The sequence below is a fragment of the Somniosus microcephalus genome, unplaced genomic scaffold (assembly GCF_052327205.1).
Source record: "Somniosus microcephalus isolate GS21.2 unplaced genomic scaffold, FLI_Smic_1.0 unresolved_chr2, whole genome shotgun sequence".
Classification (NCBI taxonomy): domain Eukaryota; kingdom Metazoa; phylum Chordata; class Chondrichthyes; order Squaliformes; family Somniosidae; genus Somniosus; species Somniosus microcephalus.
Window position 1 is genome coordinate 51,759,281 of NW_028225180.1, and position 19,083 is coordinate 51,778,363.

Here is a 19,083-nt window from a genome sequence, read left to right on the forward strand (position 1 = left end):
TAGACCCCCCAGCAAGGGGAAGCATCCTCCCTGCATCCAGTTTGTCTAGCCGTTTCAGAATTGTATACGTTTCAATGAGATCAACTCTCATTCTTCTAAAATCTAGTGAATAGAGGCCCTGTCGACCCAATCTCTCCTCATATGACAGTCCTGCCAACACGGGAATCAGCCTGGTGAACCTTCGCTGCACTCCCTCTATGGCAAGTATATCCTTTCTTTGTTAAGGAGACCGAAATTGCACACAGTACTCCAGGTGTGGTCTCACCAAAGCCCTGCACAACTGCAGTAAGATATCCTTGCCCCTGTACTCAAATCCTCTTGCAATGAAGGCCAGCACAGTATTATTGCAAATTTCGTTTGGCCAGTGTATATGTAGATTAAAGTCACCCATGATTATTGTAGTACAGGGTAAGGCTGGATAGTATTAACTATCACAGAAAATATCACCTTTTTTGAAATCTCCATCTTCAGTAAATATTAGAGACAAATGAGGATTAGAAAATTTTCTGGGCCATTGCTTACTTTCAAGCGAGGTTTCCATTAACTGAGTTTAATTTCTACACGGATATCTATTGAAGCTGTGAATTAAATCTCGCAGTATTTCAATGAATAGTGAAATGGTATTGAGAAGTTGCTTTATGTCAATAGAACTAACATTGAGAGCCACTTTCTCTCTGTTCTAATTGAAGATGTTCAACATAAACACAAGGAAACACTCCGGGAACAATCTGAAACACTGAGAGTGAACACTATCCTAATAAAGGAGAAGGTTAAGGTTTTCCAGTTGGCTGATCGATACGCTGAGCTAACGGTCATTTCTACTGTTCGAGATCAGAAACTTGTAGAACATGAACTCCTGGCAAGAGGCCGAGATCATGAAGAGTGGAGAGAGAAACATCTCCGGAGAGAACTGGAAAAAATCCGAACAGATCAATTGTTCCACAGCAGTTTTTCCCAGAGAAAATCCAATTCTGGGAGGTCAGGAGCTGTGAGCGGAGTCCCGGGGATTGGAAAAACAACAATGGTACAAAAGATTGTACATGACTGGGCCACGGGGAAAATTTACACACATTTTCAATTTGTTTTCAGTTTTAAATTCCGAGATTTGAACGCTATTAACTGTAGAATAAACCTGAGGAATCTGATATTGGATCTGTATCCTTACTTTGGGAATATTGTTGGAGAGCTCTGGAAGAACCCAGAGGGATTGCTGTTTATATTCGATGGTTTGGATGAATTCAAGGACAGCATCGATTTTGCTGACAATCGGAGAAATACAGAACCTCAGCACATGTGCACAGATCCCGAAGACTGGTGTGAAGTGTCTGACATTGTGTACAGTTAAATACAGCACAAGCTGCTCCCAGGATGTTCAGTGCAAGTGACCAGCCGCCCCACTGCTTTACATTTATTGGAAAAGGCTGAGATCAGTGTCTGGGCTGAAATCCTGGGATTTATTGGTGAAGAAAGGAAGGAGTATTTCAACAAGTTTTTTGATGATCAGACGGTGGCAGCAGCTGTTTTCAAACATGTGGAGGAGAACGAGATCCTGTACACCATGTGCTACAACCCTTCCTACTGCTGGATCGTCGGTCTGTCACTGGGTCCCTTCTTTACACAAAAAGACAGGAATCAGCAGCAAGTTCGCAAGACCATCACCCAACTATATTCCTACTATATTTACAACATTCTGAAAAACCACGGTCGAGAGATTGAAAGCCCCCGTGATGTGTTACTGAAGATTGGGGAGATGGCCTTCACAGGATTCTCTGAGAAGAAGATTGTTTTTAGAAATGGAGATTTGGTCAAGTACAATCTGCAACCTTCCCAGTTTCTGTCTGGGTTCATGATGGAACTTTTGGAGAGAGATGATTCTGCCCAGAACGTGGTGTACACATTCCCACACATCACCATCCAAGTGTTTGTAGCCGCACTCGCACAATTCCTGACTCCAGCTCCCGAGGACATCTGGAAACTCCTCCATGAGGCCCTCAGCAAGGAAGATGGGCGATTTGAGATATTTCTCCGTTTTGTTGCTGGTCTCTCCTCTCCACAGTCAGCTCGGCCCCTGGAGGAGTTTCTGGGTCAATTTCTTCATCAAAGCACCCGCCGAGTGATTGACTGGGTGAAGGAGAAGGTTGAAGGACAGATTGGAGACACAGGGAGTGAAACTGGTAAAAGGAACCTCCTGAACACATTCCACTACCTGTTTGAGTCTCAGAATAAAGTGCTGGCTCGGAACACAGTGGGTTCTGTGGAAACACTTGGATTTAGTGGACTGAGGTTGACCCCGATTGACTGTGTGGTTCTGTCTCATGTGATTGGACTCTGTGATACAATAAAACACCTCAATGTAATGAACTGCAACATTGAGTGTGAAGGTCTCCAGTGGCTGGGACCCGTACTGTACAAATGCCGGGTGTTGAGGTAACTGTTTATGTAACTGTAACTGTTTTGGCAATTGTAGATGTAGCGTCCGTGTGTAGATAAAGACACTGAAGACAGGAGTTGGTTCATAGGTATTTACTAAGCAAGTCTGGGGGGGGTTTCTAAAGGATATACACAATACACAGGCTTATATAGCCCAAGTGGCAATTACCGGCATTACGCACACCTGGGGCTCTTAAAGGCACATACACCATAATTGCTCTTAAAGGCACATACACCACAATTCCTCCCCTTCTAGCTAACTAGTACATCATATTTTAAGTAATTATTAATTACATGTTATATGCAAAATAATATACATTGTTCTATTAATCTATATATATAAATCGGTACTTCTGTCATTCTGTCTTTCTGTCTATCTGTCTATCTGTCTGTCATCGCATGTGCGTTGCGGGTATGCACTCGAAAGTTACAGGGCGTACCTACGCGCGCGTTACCTCCAAAGAAAGCTTACACTTCCGAGACGGTTTTAAGCGTATTTACGTTTCGGCCGGGCTAAAATTGCGCCCGCGGTATCCCAAAAACCTTCAACATTCCGCTCATTAGCATCTCATTATCCGCTCATTAGCGACAGAGTGACCTCGAGCTCGACCAATCGTACGCCGGGTTGCTGGCGTGTGCCGCCGGGCCAATCGGTGCACGTGTGGCCGGGCTTTATCGTTCTGAACCGAGGTGAGTCGCCGCCATCTTGATTCCAAACTTTTCCTTTCTTTTTCCCGCTTTCGTCTTAAAAAAAAAACGTTGCTTTTAAAACACATATTGTTTTTTAAAAAAATGATTTAGAAAGTAATTAACTTATCTAATCTCATTAATTTTCCTACCTTTCCCCGTTTTTCCAGGTAGGGCTAGAAGCCTCGGCGTCTCCTCCGCACCCACGCCCGAGCTAGGCACCTCCCGGCCCAACTCGAAGGCTGGAGGGCCGAGCCTCAGCCCAGCGCCGCTAGGGTGCGCGCGCAGCAGGAGCTGAGACGTCTCTCTCTGCCGGGGCTTGCTGAGCGTCCAGCGTTACCCTGGCAACGGGCGCAATCGGCGCTCTTCACCTCGGGGGGAGGGGGGGGCGGCCGCGACCCACGGGGGGGGGGGGCGCGACTCTCGGGGGGGCCGCGACCCTCGGGGGGGGGGGGACCGCGCGCGCAGCAGGAGCAGCTGAGACGCGGCGTCTCTCTCTCTGACTTGGTCAGCGTCACGGTTGCCCTGGCAACCGGGCCCGCCGGCCGAGAGAGACGCCGCGTCTCAGCACCTGCTGCGCGCGCAATCGGCGGTCTTCACCTCCGGGGGGGGGGCGCGACCCTCGGGGGCCGCGACCCTCGGGGTGGCGCCCGCCGCCTTCCCTCCCCTCCCTCCCCCCCGCCCTCCATCACCCCTCCCCTCCACCGCCCTTCCCCCCCGCCCTCCCTTCCCCCCCACCCTCCCTTCCCTCTCCTTCCCTTCCTCCCCCTCCCCCTCCCCACGCCCACCCTTCCCCGCCCTCCCCTCCCCGCCCTCCCTTCCCCTCCCTCCCCTCCCCTGCCATCCCTCCCTCCCTTCCTTCCCCCCTCCCCTCCCCCCGCCCTCCCTTTCCCGCCCTCCCCCTCCCTCCCTTCCCCTCCCCCTCCCCTCCCTGCCCCCTCCCCTCCCCTCCCTCTCTTCCCCCCACCCCTCCCCTCCCTCTCTTCCCCCCCAGTCGCTCTCTCTCTTCCCCCCAGTCACTCTCTCTCTTCCCCCCAGTCGCTCTCTCTCTCTCTCTTCCAACAACAACATGCCCTCGAAAAAGCCTCGGCACCGCCGGGCACTTCAGCTAGTTAATTATAAGTTAGTCTCTCAGGAGGCTTCCTGACTCGGTCCAATAACGCCTCGGGGGTGTAGTAGTTTCTGGTGGTGTAGTAGGTTCTTCTGGCAAGGCTGATTCGGCTTGAATGCCAGTGTCGGGTTCATCGGGCTCCAGTATCACCGGATCGGAGGTAGATATGGGTATCTCTACTTCATCGTTAGATGTATAGAGCGGTGGTGTAGGTTGTCCCTTTTCGGACGACTTGATGATTTGGTCAGCATGGCGCCTTATTATGCTGTCTCCAATGTCCACGGTATACATCAGTGGTCCGAATCGTGTGCAGATAGTTCCAGGCTGCCATTTCTCGGTACGGTAGTCCCGGGCCAAATCCGGTTGGCCTATCTGGAAGGCCCTAGTTGGCCTTTCATTCATGCCCTGAAACTGCCAGTCCTCCACGTCCCTTCGGATGTTGGGCTTGACCAAATCCAGCTGGCATCTTAGGTTTCTATTGTAGAACATCATGGCGGGAGTTTGGTTAGTAACCATATGCATTGCATTCCTATATGCAAATAAGAAGTTATCCACCTTGTGCTGAAGTTTTATGTCTTCATTACCCATGGCCTTGATGGCCTTCTTGAAGGTCTGGACAAACCTTTCAGTCAATCCATTGGTGGCGGGATGGTATGGGGCGGACGTGTAGTGCTTTACACCATTGTTCTTTAAGATCTTTCTGAATTCTTCGGACACAAATTGCGGTCCATTATCAGAACATATCTGCTCCGGCAGCCCATTCCTGGCAAATATGGTCCTTAATTCTGTGATGGTTTTTTCCGTGGTGGTGGAGGACATCTTTATTACCTCCGGCCACTTGGAGTGTGCATCAACTGCGATTAAGAACATTGAGTCCAAAAATGGACCAGCAAAGTCGATGCGCACCCTTTGCCAGGGAGAGGAGGGCCACTCCCATGGATGTAGAGGGGCCTGTGGCGGAGCATTTTGGACCTTCTGGCATCCTAGCCAGCTCTTGGTCATGTCTTCGATGTCTCCATCGATACCTGGCCACCATACAAACGCCCGAGCTAGGTTCTTCATATTCACTCCACCCAGATGCCCCTCGTGAAGCTCCTTTAGCACTTTATCCTGGAGTTTGGGTGGAATCACCTCTCTGGATCCACACATCAAGGTTCCTCGGCACACTGACAGCTGTTCTCTTCTTTGCGAGAATGCTGGCAACAGTGGTTCGCCATGTGCTGGCCATCCCTTCACTGTTAAATCGTAGACCCGTGAGAGAGTAGGGTCATTTCTTGTCTCCCTTTCAATGGCAGAATTTGTCACCGGTAGATATTCCACAATGGTAGAGTGGAATATCTCTACTGGGTCTACTGTAGGTGCCTCTTCTATCATTGGCAACGGTAGGCGTGATAAACCGTCAGCATTCCCATGCTGTTTTGACCCTTTGTATTCAATGTTGTATTGGTGTGCCCCTAGAAAAAGGGACCACCTCTGTAGTCTTTGTGCCGTCATAATGGGGACACCTTTTTTAGGGTTGAATATGGAGATGAGGGGTTGATGGTCAGTCAGCAAGGTAAATTTTTGTCCGTGTAGGTAATGGTTGAATTTCTTCACTCCCCATAGCAGGCTGAGCGCTTCCCTGTCTATCTGGGCATAGTTACGCTCAGCTGAGTTCAATGAGCATGACGCAAAAGCTATCGGCCGTTCCGAGCCATCAGGGAATCTATGGGACAATACCACTCCTATGCCATAAGAGGATGCATCGCACACCAGTCTGATTGGTAGTGATGGGTTGTAATGAGCCAAAATTTTCTCGGATGTGATTAAGTCTTTACATTTATGGAAGGCACGTTTACAGTCTTCGTTCCATTTCCAAATCACTCCTGCCTGTAGAAGATCATTGAGAGGGTATAGAATAGTTGATAAGTTCGGTAAAAATTTATGATAGTTATTTATTAATCCCAGGAATGACCTTAATTGTGAAACATTTTCAGGTGCTGGGGCTTTTATAACTGCTTCAATTTTTTCAGGTGACTTATGCAACCCTTCCTTATTAATTATGTGGCCAAAATATGATATCTGATTTTGGAAAAATTCACACTTGGGGAGATTTGCTCGTAGGCCCCGTTCTTTCAGCCTAGCGAGCACCTGCTCCAAATTGGCAAGGTGCTCGTTGTCGTTTTCTCCTGTTATAAGGATGTCGTCTAGGTAGCATTGAGTCCCCGGAATCCCTTGCAGGACTTGCTCCATAGCTCTTTGCCAGTTAGCTGGAGCTGATGCTATTCCAAAAACCAGTCGATTGTACTGGTACAGGCCTTTGTGTGTGTTTATTGTGAGATACTTTTTAGAGGTCTCCTCAACCTCCGTCTGTAGATATGCCTGTGCCAAGTCAATTTTTGTGAAACGTTTCCCTCCAGATAGTGAGGCGAAAATATCTTCAATCCTCGGAAGAGGATACTGTACCATGTGAAGGACCGGGTTTACAGTCACCTTAAAGTCCCCACAGATGCGAATTTTTTTCTGTTCCTCAGAGTTATTTTTCAATGTTTTTTTCATGACTGGAATGATGGGTGTTGCCCATTCGCTCCAATCTATTTTGGATAATACGCCTGCCTTTTCCAAATTCTTCAGCTCTGCCTCGACTGCCGGACGTATTGTGTAAGGCACCGGCCTTGCCTTTAAAAATTTTGGAATTGCTGTATCTTCCACTTTTATTGAGGCGGTGATGCCCTTCAAGGTTCCTAGTTTCTCTTGAAACACTTCTTTGGCATTGGCCAAGATGTCTTTTAATCGTTCAGGTATGATGTCATCATTGTTTTTTTCCTTACTGGTCACCGTCAGTGCCTGAATGGAGTGCCAGTCTAAACGTATCTTCCTTATCCATTCACGTCCCAACAACGGTGGACCACCATCTTGTAGAATGTATAAATACAACTTTTGTATTTCTTTGCCGTTGTATACCACAGGCACCCTTATTTTTCCTTTGGGGTAGACTTTCTGCCCCGTATATGTTTTTAAGTTAATGGATGTGTCTTTTAGAGGTATATGCGAAAATAGCCTCTCGTAATCTCATCGATTTATTACGGTTAGATCTGATCCTGTATCTAGCTCCATTTTAACTGGGGACCCTGCTATTGTGAGGGTAACCCAAATGGTTTGGTAATCCTCTTTGGCAAGTACATTATGTAATTTGAGACAGCTTAGCCTCTTGTTTCCAGAGTCGCTATCGCTATTCTGGTCTTCGGAGCTATTGTCCGTCAGCATTTGTACCTTCCTGTACTTTTCTTTATTGATTTTTTGTTTTCTGTCAGAGGATTTATTTTGTCCAGATTGGCATACCCGTGCAATGTGTCCAATCTTACCACATTGCCTGCATGCTTTGCCCTTGAACCAGCAGTCCCTCTGGTTATGGGTGGATCTGCCACAGCGATAACATCTTCCGAACTCCTGTGTCATTTTATGGGTGCCGAAGTCTTGTGTCTCTTGTTGTATCTCTGCAGCTCCTTTTGCTGCTGCTTCGTATGATACAGCCATACTGAAAGCTTTGTCCAATGTTAAATCTTTTTCAGAAAGCAGTCTTTTTTGTGTTCCTTCACTTAAGAGACCGCAAACAAATTTGTCTCGAAGATAATCCGATAGTCCTGCTCCGAATTGGCAGTACTTTGATAGCTTTCTTAATTCGGTTAGGTAATCAGCGTTACTTTCATTCTTGTGTTGATTTCTCTTGAAGAACTTGAATCGTTCCGCTATCAGCAGCGGTGTTGGGTTTAAATGCTCCTGCAGGGTTTCAACAATTTCTTTAAAAGTCTTGTCCTTTGGTTTGGCTGGAGTGATTAAATTTCGTAACAGCCCGTATGTCTTCGCGCCCATTAAATTCAGAAGTACTGAAGCTTTTTTTTCATCTGTTATTCCATTTGCAGTGCAATAAACCTCTACTCTTTCCACGTATGTGGTCCAATCTTCTATTTCGCCATCAAAAGCCTCAATATTACCAGATTTAGGCATTTCAGAAAAGATATGGCGCTTCCCGCGCTTTTTTTTTTCTCTCTGTAGCAAAGATATGGCGCTTCCCGCGCTTTCCCGCCGCTGCTACCGATAACAACGCTGTTTTACTGTGGTTTCCGTTTATTCACTGTAGGAGACTCATTCCCGACGGAGGTCTAAACGCTGACCTGCTTGCCGCGCCAGCCATCTCTCGAGTGCACCCTCCCAGTCCGTTATTGCTTGCCTCCGATTTCGCTGCCTGTCTCAGCTGTAGAGCCCGCCGCTGGAGCAGCAGCCTGACGCCCAGGAAGGATTAGTGCAGTACCTGTCACCAGCCTGGCCAGCTGGTGAAACCACAGTTTCTCTTACTTCCTTCAGTCTTCTGGACGCTGGAGGAATCGATGTCCTTGAGGTGCTGCCGAATTGCAGGTAAGTCCGTTTCCACTTCGTCGCCACTGTAGTGTCCGTGTGTAGATAAAGACACTGAAGACAGGAGTTGGTTCATAGGTATTTACTAAGCAAGTCTGGGGGGGGGTTTCTAAAGGATATACACAATACACAGGCTTATATAGCCCAAGTGGCAATTACCGGTATTATGCACACCTGGGGCTCTTAAAGGCACATACACCATAATTGCTCTTAAAGGCACATACACCACAGTAGAACAGTCACGGATTGTGTTGTTGCTTAGTAATGAAGGGAAACAAACAGTTCAGTTAAAACCAGATAGAATCAGATTCAACACAAATATGACCAATAATAGGATTGGTTAGTAATTCCCTAAGGTCTGGAGAATCTGGAACTGATCCTTGTAAACAAGCAGGGATTTTACAATCTCTATCAGATCAGCAAATACAGATGACTGAGAGTCTGATAATTTAATGGCAATAAATCATATTTACTCCTGTTTTTCTCACTGCCTGAGATATGTCAATTGAAGAGGTTTCTTCTCACTGTTACTCACGTAGGCCGAGACTAACTGCAGCAGCCCATGTGTCGGAGTATGCAACACTCTTCCCAATGTGTGGAGGCAAGTGACAGTTAACGGACTGTCAGCGGGTGTAGGAAAGGAAATGATTCATCAAATGTATGGTGTATAAAGAATTGGAAATCACCGCATTATCATTTGATTCCAGAAAAATCGCCCTTTATCTTAATATCCAGGATTTAAGAGCAGCAGAAATGAGACAAGTTTCCCCAAACATGACGGGGCCTAGTCACTGAGCTCCAGGAGGGTAATTCTGATCATTAGGAATGAGCCTGCATTCAGGGACATTTAAATGCTTCACACAGACAACACTTTATTTAATAAACCGGGTTATTCATCGCGAAAAGTATTTTCAGTGTTTCCTTAAATATCCGAGAGAAAAAATTGTATCAGTTCAGGTGTTTGATTGAATTTGTTTCTCTCTGTCTGCTTATGTTTAGACTGAGAGGCAATAAACTGGGAGATTCAGGAGTGAAACTACTTTCTGCAGCTCTGAGGATGCCGGACTGTACAATAGAGGAACTGGAGTAAGTACCAGATTGTGTGAGATTGTGTTTATAATAACTGGATGTCTCTGTACATCAACATTAGAGCCAGTAATAGTTTTATTAATAAACTCTTAACTTTATTATTAATATCAGTAAAATTGTTATTAATAGACACTGAACATTATTAATAGTATCGGTAATTTTGTTATTAATAAACTCTGCACATTATTATTTGTATCAGTAATAGTGTTATTAATATAGACTGAATAATATTATCAGTATCAGGAATAGTGTTATTAATAAACTCTGAGCACTAGTTTTACTGTCAAAAATAGTGTTATTAAGAAACACTGAACACTATTATTACTGTCAGAAATAGTGTTATTAATAAACTCTGATCACTATTATCAGTATCAGTAATAGTGTTATTAAAAAACTCTGAACACTAGTTTTACTGTCAGAAAGAGTGTTATTAATAAACACTGAACAATATTATTAGTAATAGTAATAGTGTTATTAATTAGCACTCACCATTATTATTAGTATCAGTAACAGTTATATTGATAAACGCTGAACATTATTATTAGTATCAGTAATAGCGTTATTAATAAACGCTGAACATTATTATTAGTATCAGTAATAGCGTTATTAATAAATGCGGAACTTTATTATTAGTGTCAGTAACAGTGTTTTTAACAAACACTGTACATTATTATTAGTGTCAGTAACAGTGTTATTAATAAACACTGAACAGTATCAATGGTATCAGTAACAGTGATATTATTAAATGCTGAACACTATTATTTGTTTCAGTAACAGTGTTATTAATAAACACTACTTTATTATTAGTATCAGTAGCAGTGTTATTAATAAACACTGAACATTATTGTTAGTGTCAATAATAGTGTTATTAAAAAACACTGGATATTTACCCTGAGTCCTGTAATTTCTCTTGCTGATCGCCAGTCTATGGGATGTCGGGATCTCAGATTTGTGTACCGAGAATCTCGCCTCCGCTCTCAGTACAAACAGGTCACTGACGGTTCTGTGTCTGGGTAACAACAAATTGCGAGATTCAGGAGTAAAACTTCTGTCTGCGTCTCTGGGGAAACCGGAGTGTAATCTGCAGGAACTGTGGTAAGTACCAGACTGTGTGAGATTGTGTTTATAATATCTGGATATCTGACACTGTACTTTATTATTGGTATCAGTAATAGTGCTATTATTAATCTCTAGGGATTTACACTAATTACTGTTGTTTCTCATCTCCGATCCCCAGGCTATGGGGTGTCGGTCTCACAGATTCTTGTGCCGAGGATCTCGCCTCCGCTCTCAGTACAAACCGGTCACTGACGGTTCTGAACCTGGGATCAAACTCCTTCACAGACCAATCTGTCCCCTCTCTGCCGCCTCATACTAAACTGCAGGAGTCTGGAGCGGGTCGCGTGAGTGTTTGTGTAAATGTTTAATATAATAAATATAATATGAATGGGATTCAGTCACTTTTATCGGTAATATCTGTCTGGAATTATTATTAAAATATTAATCCCAGTCTTCCTGCTGTTTACACTGTTGTTCAATCTGTTCATTTCCTGTGTAATCTTTAATTTTTTTCAGGTTGAGGGAGAATCAGTTCAGTTCAACTGGAAAGAGACACCTGGAGGCGTTGCGGGAATCCAGGCTTGGACTGACAGTGGAAGTATCAACATTTTAAGTTATAAACATTACTGCTCTCATTATGTGACCATTGTTGGCCGATTTTCTGCCCCTCCCCTTTCAGCGGCCCATTAAGGGTTTACAGCTCGAGCTGAGCTAGCGTCATCTCCCGTTGTGAGGTCAGAGGCCCAGCCACAGGGTCACGGGACTCAGCCGCCCAGCCCCCACAGCGCTGCTTCTGCAGGATATCCGGGGCTCAATGTTCCCCAATGGGGCACTGAGGAAATGCACTGACAGGAAGGGCCAAGGGTTGGGCTCCGTCTGTGCCAAAGTGGGACACTGACAATTGCACTCAGTATTACTGCGTTTGAGGTTAACATTTCCCAGGTTTCCCGCTCAGTGCCAGCGCTCAGTTGCCCTTCGGGGAATTGAACCTGTGTGGGTTGAGGATGGGAACAGTGTCTTTTTAGGTGGGATGGGTCCAACTATCCAATAGCGACCAATGGCTGGAGTCACCCAGAAAGTTTATCCTGTTGGGGAGATTCCTGTGGCTGGAGCACCCGTGGAATTGGACTGAAATTATCAATGTTTTTCTGGCTCCCCAAAATGAGGAAACAATTGCTGAAACAATGTAATTTGTGCAGAATCTGTTCCCTTGCTATTCCTATAAATCGCACATTGAAGGGTGAATTTCTAAACAGCTGGCATTACACATAGGTACTGCAGAGTGCCAAATAAAGAAGTTGAAGTGGCAAATTTACCCAAGCATCAAAGAGTAACAAGTTGTGAACGTTCAGTGAGCCAGTGGAATCTGCACTGCAGTAAATGGACAGGGCCCATGTAAAGTCCCACAATCTGAACCACTCTGGGCCTAAAAACAGACACTGATCTAAATACAGAGCAAGATCATCAGACGTTGAACGGAGAGAAAGTTGATGTTACGGGTCATGTTACTTGTGATGTAACTATTTTGTATTGAAACGATTTTCCAGGCACTGATGGACCTGCTGTACATTATATTTTTCTCTGTTTTATTTTACATTTCCCCAACAGATGCAGTTTGTTCCGTTCTCTCCCCACTCAGGTATAATAAATAGCGAAATTCATCTTTATTCATTAGACATCAAAGATCTAGTGATTTGAACCAATAATCCATTATAATTGGTAATGGCCTGATTAAATGGGCAAACACACACACGATAATGACCCTGTGTTCGATATTGCTTGGGGCACAGACTGATAGATCGAGGGGCCGAGGGACCTGACTCTATGGTTTAATGAAAATATCACAAGTCAGAAATGTCAAATTAATATCATAAATTAATTAGGGGATAATACATATATAGTGGGAGGAACAGGTAAACGGAGGAGGAAAAAACTTGCATCTCATAACACAATTCATGTACTTTTGAGGTATTGCCACTTTTGTAATGTAGGTAAATCCAGCAACAAATTAGCCCTCATAGCCCACACATTGCAATGGGATAAATATAAATGTCTATTCAATGGAGTAGATTTCAACTATCAGGGTAGGGTAGTGTGGCGGTTATGTTACTGGTGTAGTTATCCAGAGGCCGTGCTCACAACCTAGAGAACATGAGTTCAGATGGCAGTTTGATAATTTAAAATCAGTTTAAAAGAAAGTGGAATTTCAAAAAAAATCAGTGTCAATTATTTTCCCCGATTTTTATTTGGAACGCAATTCACCAATGTTTTTTTGGGAAGGAAACCTGTCGCCCCTACCTGCACTGGCCTGAATATGACCCCAGTCCCTTACCAATGTGGCTGACTGTTATATTACCTGTCTTTGAAGTGCCCCAGTGAGACACTCAATTGTAGCAAACAGCTAGGTTAACGGTTCAGCAAGACTGCCCACCAACACCTTCTCAGGGCAATTTGAGTGGGTAATTAATGGGGCCTTACCAGGGACACCCACAGCTCGAGAATGGATGGGAAAGATTTACCAATCTGAAGTAAAACTGGTGTTTCGGATCATTGAAATGGATATTGAACTTTTTCTGTGAGGCTATCGATTTCTGACGCCAGTTTCACATTCGAGCAGCAAGTTGAGGGACAGAGGTCCACGCTCCCCATGTCTTGCATCAGTGCTGTTGGATCTGTTAGTTCCACTTGAACATTCACAGGAGGCCCTGGATTAACATCTCATCGGTGAAAACGGTAGTCAATGAGAAAGTGAAACGGGCCGAGTGCACAATAACCCGCCAATTCGGTGAAAGCAACAGTCAATGGGAAAGAGTATCGGGCCGAGTGCACAATGAGCTGCCGAATCAGTTTCGGCTGTTTTGCTCTAACGCCCAAGGTCTGTTTCTCCCCCAATCTATTGCACAGTCTGGCGATCTAATGCTGTTAATTCATCAGATCCTCAAATAGTCAATCCGAACGTAATCTACCTAACCTGCAGTCATCTCAGACACTGATGTCAACTATAATTTGATAATCAGCGACCCAGCTAATGCTGAATTATGAAGATGCACGGAGCTGATTGTAATATATATCTTATTCATTCTATTAATTGTCTGCCTATTAATTCTGTGTTATTAAAACTGCTAGGCGACCCGTCTACATCTTTTTTATTTACTAATTGTTGGTATACTCAATGCTTAATTTATGATGGTTATGATTTTGAAGTCAATAAACGATTATCAGTTGACGATTTACTGTCTGACTTCTTTGAAAAATTGGCAAGAAAGCGTTAATAAATTCACTCAGCTGCTTGTGGGATCCTATTGAGGGTCGGTGTGGTGAACTCATATTCAATCGGAACTGGGAGATAAAGACAGTTCAGCGAGCAACTTTAGGCATCATTCACTTCTAGACATAGGCTGGGAGGTAAAACACAGACGGTTCCTCAGTGAGGAGGTAAGGTGAAAGGGTTAAAGGTTAATCTGCTCCCTTGACATATATCGCTTGGGACAATGAATACCAGCGTCTAACAGGGGTTATAACACAACGTTCAGAAGTGATTGTGTTGCCACTGAGCCACAGCTAACACGGGTATGGAATTAAATCTCAAGCCATCTGTATGAATGAGCCGTGCTACAGATGTCAAGATATGAATAAGATTGTGGGTACAATGTACACCAACAGCTCAGTGACAGCATGTGATCTCGGGGAAGATCCCAGTTTCAGTGCTCGGAACTAAACCAGTGCATAGTGACAGTAAGTGGCAGGTTAGGAAAAGCGGAACTGCAGGTGCACAGGTACAGACCCAGGGGTCAGTTCGCCCAGTGATGTGAGGTCACAGCTGGACATCTCAAATTATGCAGTCTGCCAACGGCATCAGCATCGTGCTGGAGCAAGTGCTAGAAATAGTTTCTCGTTGGTTATCTGCCAAAAATGGAAATCGAAAGAGATAGTGTGTGGCTGGTTCTATGGTGAGATGCAATCCCACACACCCCCATTATGCTCCTTATTTAAAGGAAAAGAGGGACCTGGAGTGCATGTCCCCAGATCCCGGAATGGAGCAGGACAGGTAGATAAGGTGGTTAAGAAGGGATAAGGGATACTTTCCTAACTGAGCACTTTGAGCCGCACTGATGCCACGAAAGAAACAGTCTGTAATTTCTAGAAAGCCAAAATGGGGTCGGAGAAAATTCTGGATATTACCATTTCTCTCTCTGTCGACTTCCCTCTCTCCTGTCACCTCCTTCCTCAATCACTCTGCCTACTTCTCCCTCTCTATCTATTTCACTCTTTTGGATTTTTTTGTTCCCTTTTCCCGATCTACCAGCTCTCTCAATGACACTGATATTCTATCCGTCTGTCCCACTCTCCCTTTCCTCCATCTCTCTATCATCTTTACCTGACAGGCTCCCTCCTTCTCTAATGCAGCCATACCAAGCCAAAGTCCCTCGGGAATGCAACTTCAGACTGGTGAGGGAACATTGCTGAATAGACAAAAACAGGTCTGTTGAGAAAACAGCACCCAGGAGCAATCGCAGCCGTGTAGATCAGGGTGTAACTGCCCTCCATTCTGGCTTGTAATGATTCACATTAAGGGCACAGATGAGTTAAACACGAGGCATTGTAGTGTGTTTTGTACCACATTATAATGCCAGAGCCCTGGAGACTTTGGAGGGAACTTGATGAATCATCTGTGAGGAATTATGGCCAGGAGGTTAAGAGTGACCAATGGCTGTGCTCCTGGAAGTGGAAATGCGTCCCGCTCTTACAGCTGTGCAGGTCAGAGGAAACAGACAGAAGGGCAGATATAGAATTACAGTCTTTCCAATCTCTGTCCATTCCATTATAACCACATACCGCGACCGCTGCTGCAGACCAGGGGATCACAGAATGGTGAAAATAACAACCATCGCAAAGAAACGAAGAGACACCTGATCATTGAATTCCCGGTAAACTAGGGGAGTGAGTAGGAGCTGGAAATCCAAATAGAGAGATACTACTGTTTAAAAATAAGTTGATTTCTGAACTTACTCTTTATAGAATTAAACATATAGGGTTAAGGGCATAGGAGTAAAACTATGAGTTAGGCCTCGGTGGTTGTGACTGCTCCCGTGCGATGGGGCACTGGATCCTTGCAGAGGTTCGGGCTGTAGATCCCACAGACCATGCAAGCTGCTGAGGGATTCTTTTCCGGCTCTTTAAAGAGAGAAAAAATTCTCGACAAATCATTATGCGCAACGGGTAAGTCCCAGAAATTCAGGACATTTGCGCACAGCTCCTGGAGTCTGAATGGGGCCTCGAATGATGTAAATTCAGTGACAGAATCAATTGGTCCCAGACTCTCTTCGCCGAATTCAATGATCCCCGGCCACTCTGAGCAAAGCCGAACCGATCCCCGCCATTGTAAAAGAAGACCTGCAGTGGAAAAATCATCACTTTACATTCCCCCCTAAACAAAACAAACATGGGATAGCGCCGTTTACAACCTTTTCAGTCAATTTTGATTAGGAATTTATTAATCCGCCCTTACATGTTTTCTTACCAATGCTACAAAGCAATTTTAGGGGAAAAAAGCAATCAGAAAATATCTGTCTCTTCCAATAAAAAAGGTTCATGAATATTTGTGGAGAAAATGTGACAAACAAACTATTCGCTTAAAAGTAGCTGACGGCAGATCTGTTTGAATTGATTTGATGCAGATAGAGAGGACAATAATCTCGTTCATCCTGAGAGATTTGTGTGTGATGAATAAAGCTTTTTATAACAAGGAACCCAGCACACAGACGGTTAGACGGATTGAGGCTGATTTATTAATAGCAGAACTACATTCTGCAGGTGTAGGTGGAGGATACTTTTTTCCGTCGACCGAGTTTCATTTGAATTACTCAGGAAGTTGAATAAGAATGTTAAATAACGTGAACATCTGAGAGATTTCAGAGACCAATTCTGTCCTTTCAACTCAAAAATTAACAACGTAACAAACAAAATAACGCATCTATAAAGAAGGAAAAGAGTTGTTCCTATTACCTCTATAAATTATATATTTTAATCCTGAAAATTAACATTGAATATATGGCTGGGAATCTCTTTCTGAAGTTCAGCCACATTACTTGTAGGAGGTATAAAACCTTGTTAGTCCTTTAGTGAGCATCAACACAAGAAGTTGTAAAGATAGGGACTATTAAATTGTGAGTTTGATGAAAAATAAACAAATGCTGATCTGTGAAATAAGTCCAAGAACCAGTTTAATTAGAAGGTTTTAAACGGCTTCGGTTTTCCCAATATTTAGTTAGAGGAAATTTCTGTTCATGCAGTACTGGATGTCGGACAAGCTGTCTGACAGTTTAGAGACCGTGTCTATTTGGTGCAAATAATGAATCATACAAGGGCAGCATTTCTATTGTAGGTCTTTTGGTGGAAACAATAAACAAATAAACTGTAACTTAAAAAAAAATTAAAGGAAACTTAACAATTTAAGTTAAAATGCTGTTGCCGGGGGTGATGATGCACTCCGGTCCTTGCAGTATCCACTGGTCTCGGGAGGCCTCGAGCGTGCTGGTGGACACCGCGTGCTCCATCTCCAGGGCCACCCAGGTGCGAACGTGGCCGTGGAAAAGAGGCAGGCAGTCGGGCCGAATGACCCCCTCGACCGCCCGCTGCCTGGACCAGTTAATGGCCACTTTGGCCAGGCCCAGGAGCAGTCTTACGAGGAGGTCCCCCCGACCCGCCCGCTCCCCTCTGCACCGGGTGATCAAAGATCAGGAAAGTAGGACTGAACTGCAGCCAAATAACGAGGAGCAGCCCCATCAAATAATGGAAGAGGTTCTGCAATCTTTCACATTCCACATAAACATGGAACACGGACTCCACCAGGCAGCATTTCTATTGTACTGAGAATACTGTGAAACACTAACTGCAATGCATCTCGTTATCAAAACAAATTCAAAATTTCTGCTGTATTTACAACCAATTTGGCCGTAGATAGTTCGTCCACTCACCTTGAACACAAGTATTACATCCCGCTGAGTCACTTTACAGTGAAATTAAAGTTAACAACTTTCCTATATCAATTTATTGTGCAAGCGCTGACTAGCTCTCACTAACTCCCAATACAAAGCACAGAGTTTGTACGCTCAATGCTAATCGCATCACTGGCGCGCTCCTTCAATCTGGAACCAGACGAGCACGGCCAGCCCGGGGCTGGATTCAGGTAGCGATCTCAGATCTTTATTTGTATCTCCACTGAACTGATTCCACTCGACTTTGATAAGCTTTTCAAAAATAAACACAATGTCAACGGTCAGAAAGTATTTCAAATCCCAGAATTCAGCAATTTCACTTGAATAATAAATCACTGAGGCAGTCTGCAGCAATAGAACTGGAATCATCCGTTATTATACAGTCAATGGTGATCTCGTATCGAAGTCCAGTTAAGTTGATTCTAAATGAGTTTCTAAAAGGCCCTGTATCTAGATCAGGTCACCCGTACACTTGGGACTCCAGGCAGTGCAAGCTCGGCTGCTACCAGGGTCTCACACGAATTACCTCCCTCATGTGGGGAGCGGATTCTTCCACTATTCTGATACAAAAGCAAAACACTGCGGATGTTGGAAATCTGAAATATAAGCAGAAAATGCTGGAAACACTCAGCAGGTCAGGCAGCACCTGTAGAAAGAGAAGCAGTGTTAACGTATTAGGTCGATGGCACTTCGTCAGAACTGGAAAAAGTTAGAGAATTAACAGCATTTAAAGCAAGTGTAGGGGCAGGGAAAGTGGGGAGGGGAGGAAAGAACAACAGGGAATGTCTGTGATAGGATGGAAGGCCGGAGAGATTAATAGATATAAGGGATGATTGTGCACGTCAAGGAGATGGTAATGGGACAAGATAAATAACTAAAAGATTAGTCTAGATGCGGTGTAAATGGCAATGGCAGAATTATGAACAGCTGCCATGTGAGATAGAAATAAATATTGGGGCCGATCTTGTAGTCTGAAAAAGTTGAACTCGATGTTGGTCCCGAAGGCTGTAAAGGGCCTAATCGAAAGATGAGGTGCTATTCCTCGAGCTTACATTGATCTTCACTGAAACAGTGTAAGAGGCAGAGGACCGAGAGATCAGAGTGGAAGTGGAGGATAATTAAAGTGATGGGCGACCGGAAGCTCGGGGTCACCCTTACGGATTGAACGGAGGTGTTGCGCAAAGCGGTCACCCAATCTGCGTTTGGTCTCCGCAGTGTAGAGGAGACCGCACCCTGAGCAGCGAATACAGTTTACTAAATTGCAAGAAGTACAACCTCATGTTGGAGGGCATCCAGCTGCTGTGTGACAATTGT

General features: G+C 44.6%; 1 pseudogene; it reads left to right on the top strand.

Moving 5' to 3' along the window:
• Positions 1 to 19,083, top strand: part of LOC147092639 (NACHT, LRR and PYD domains-containing protein 3-like) — a 326,912-nt pseudogene that overhangs the window by 25,111 nt on the left and 282,718 nt on the right.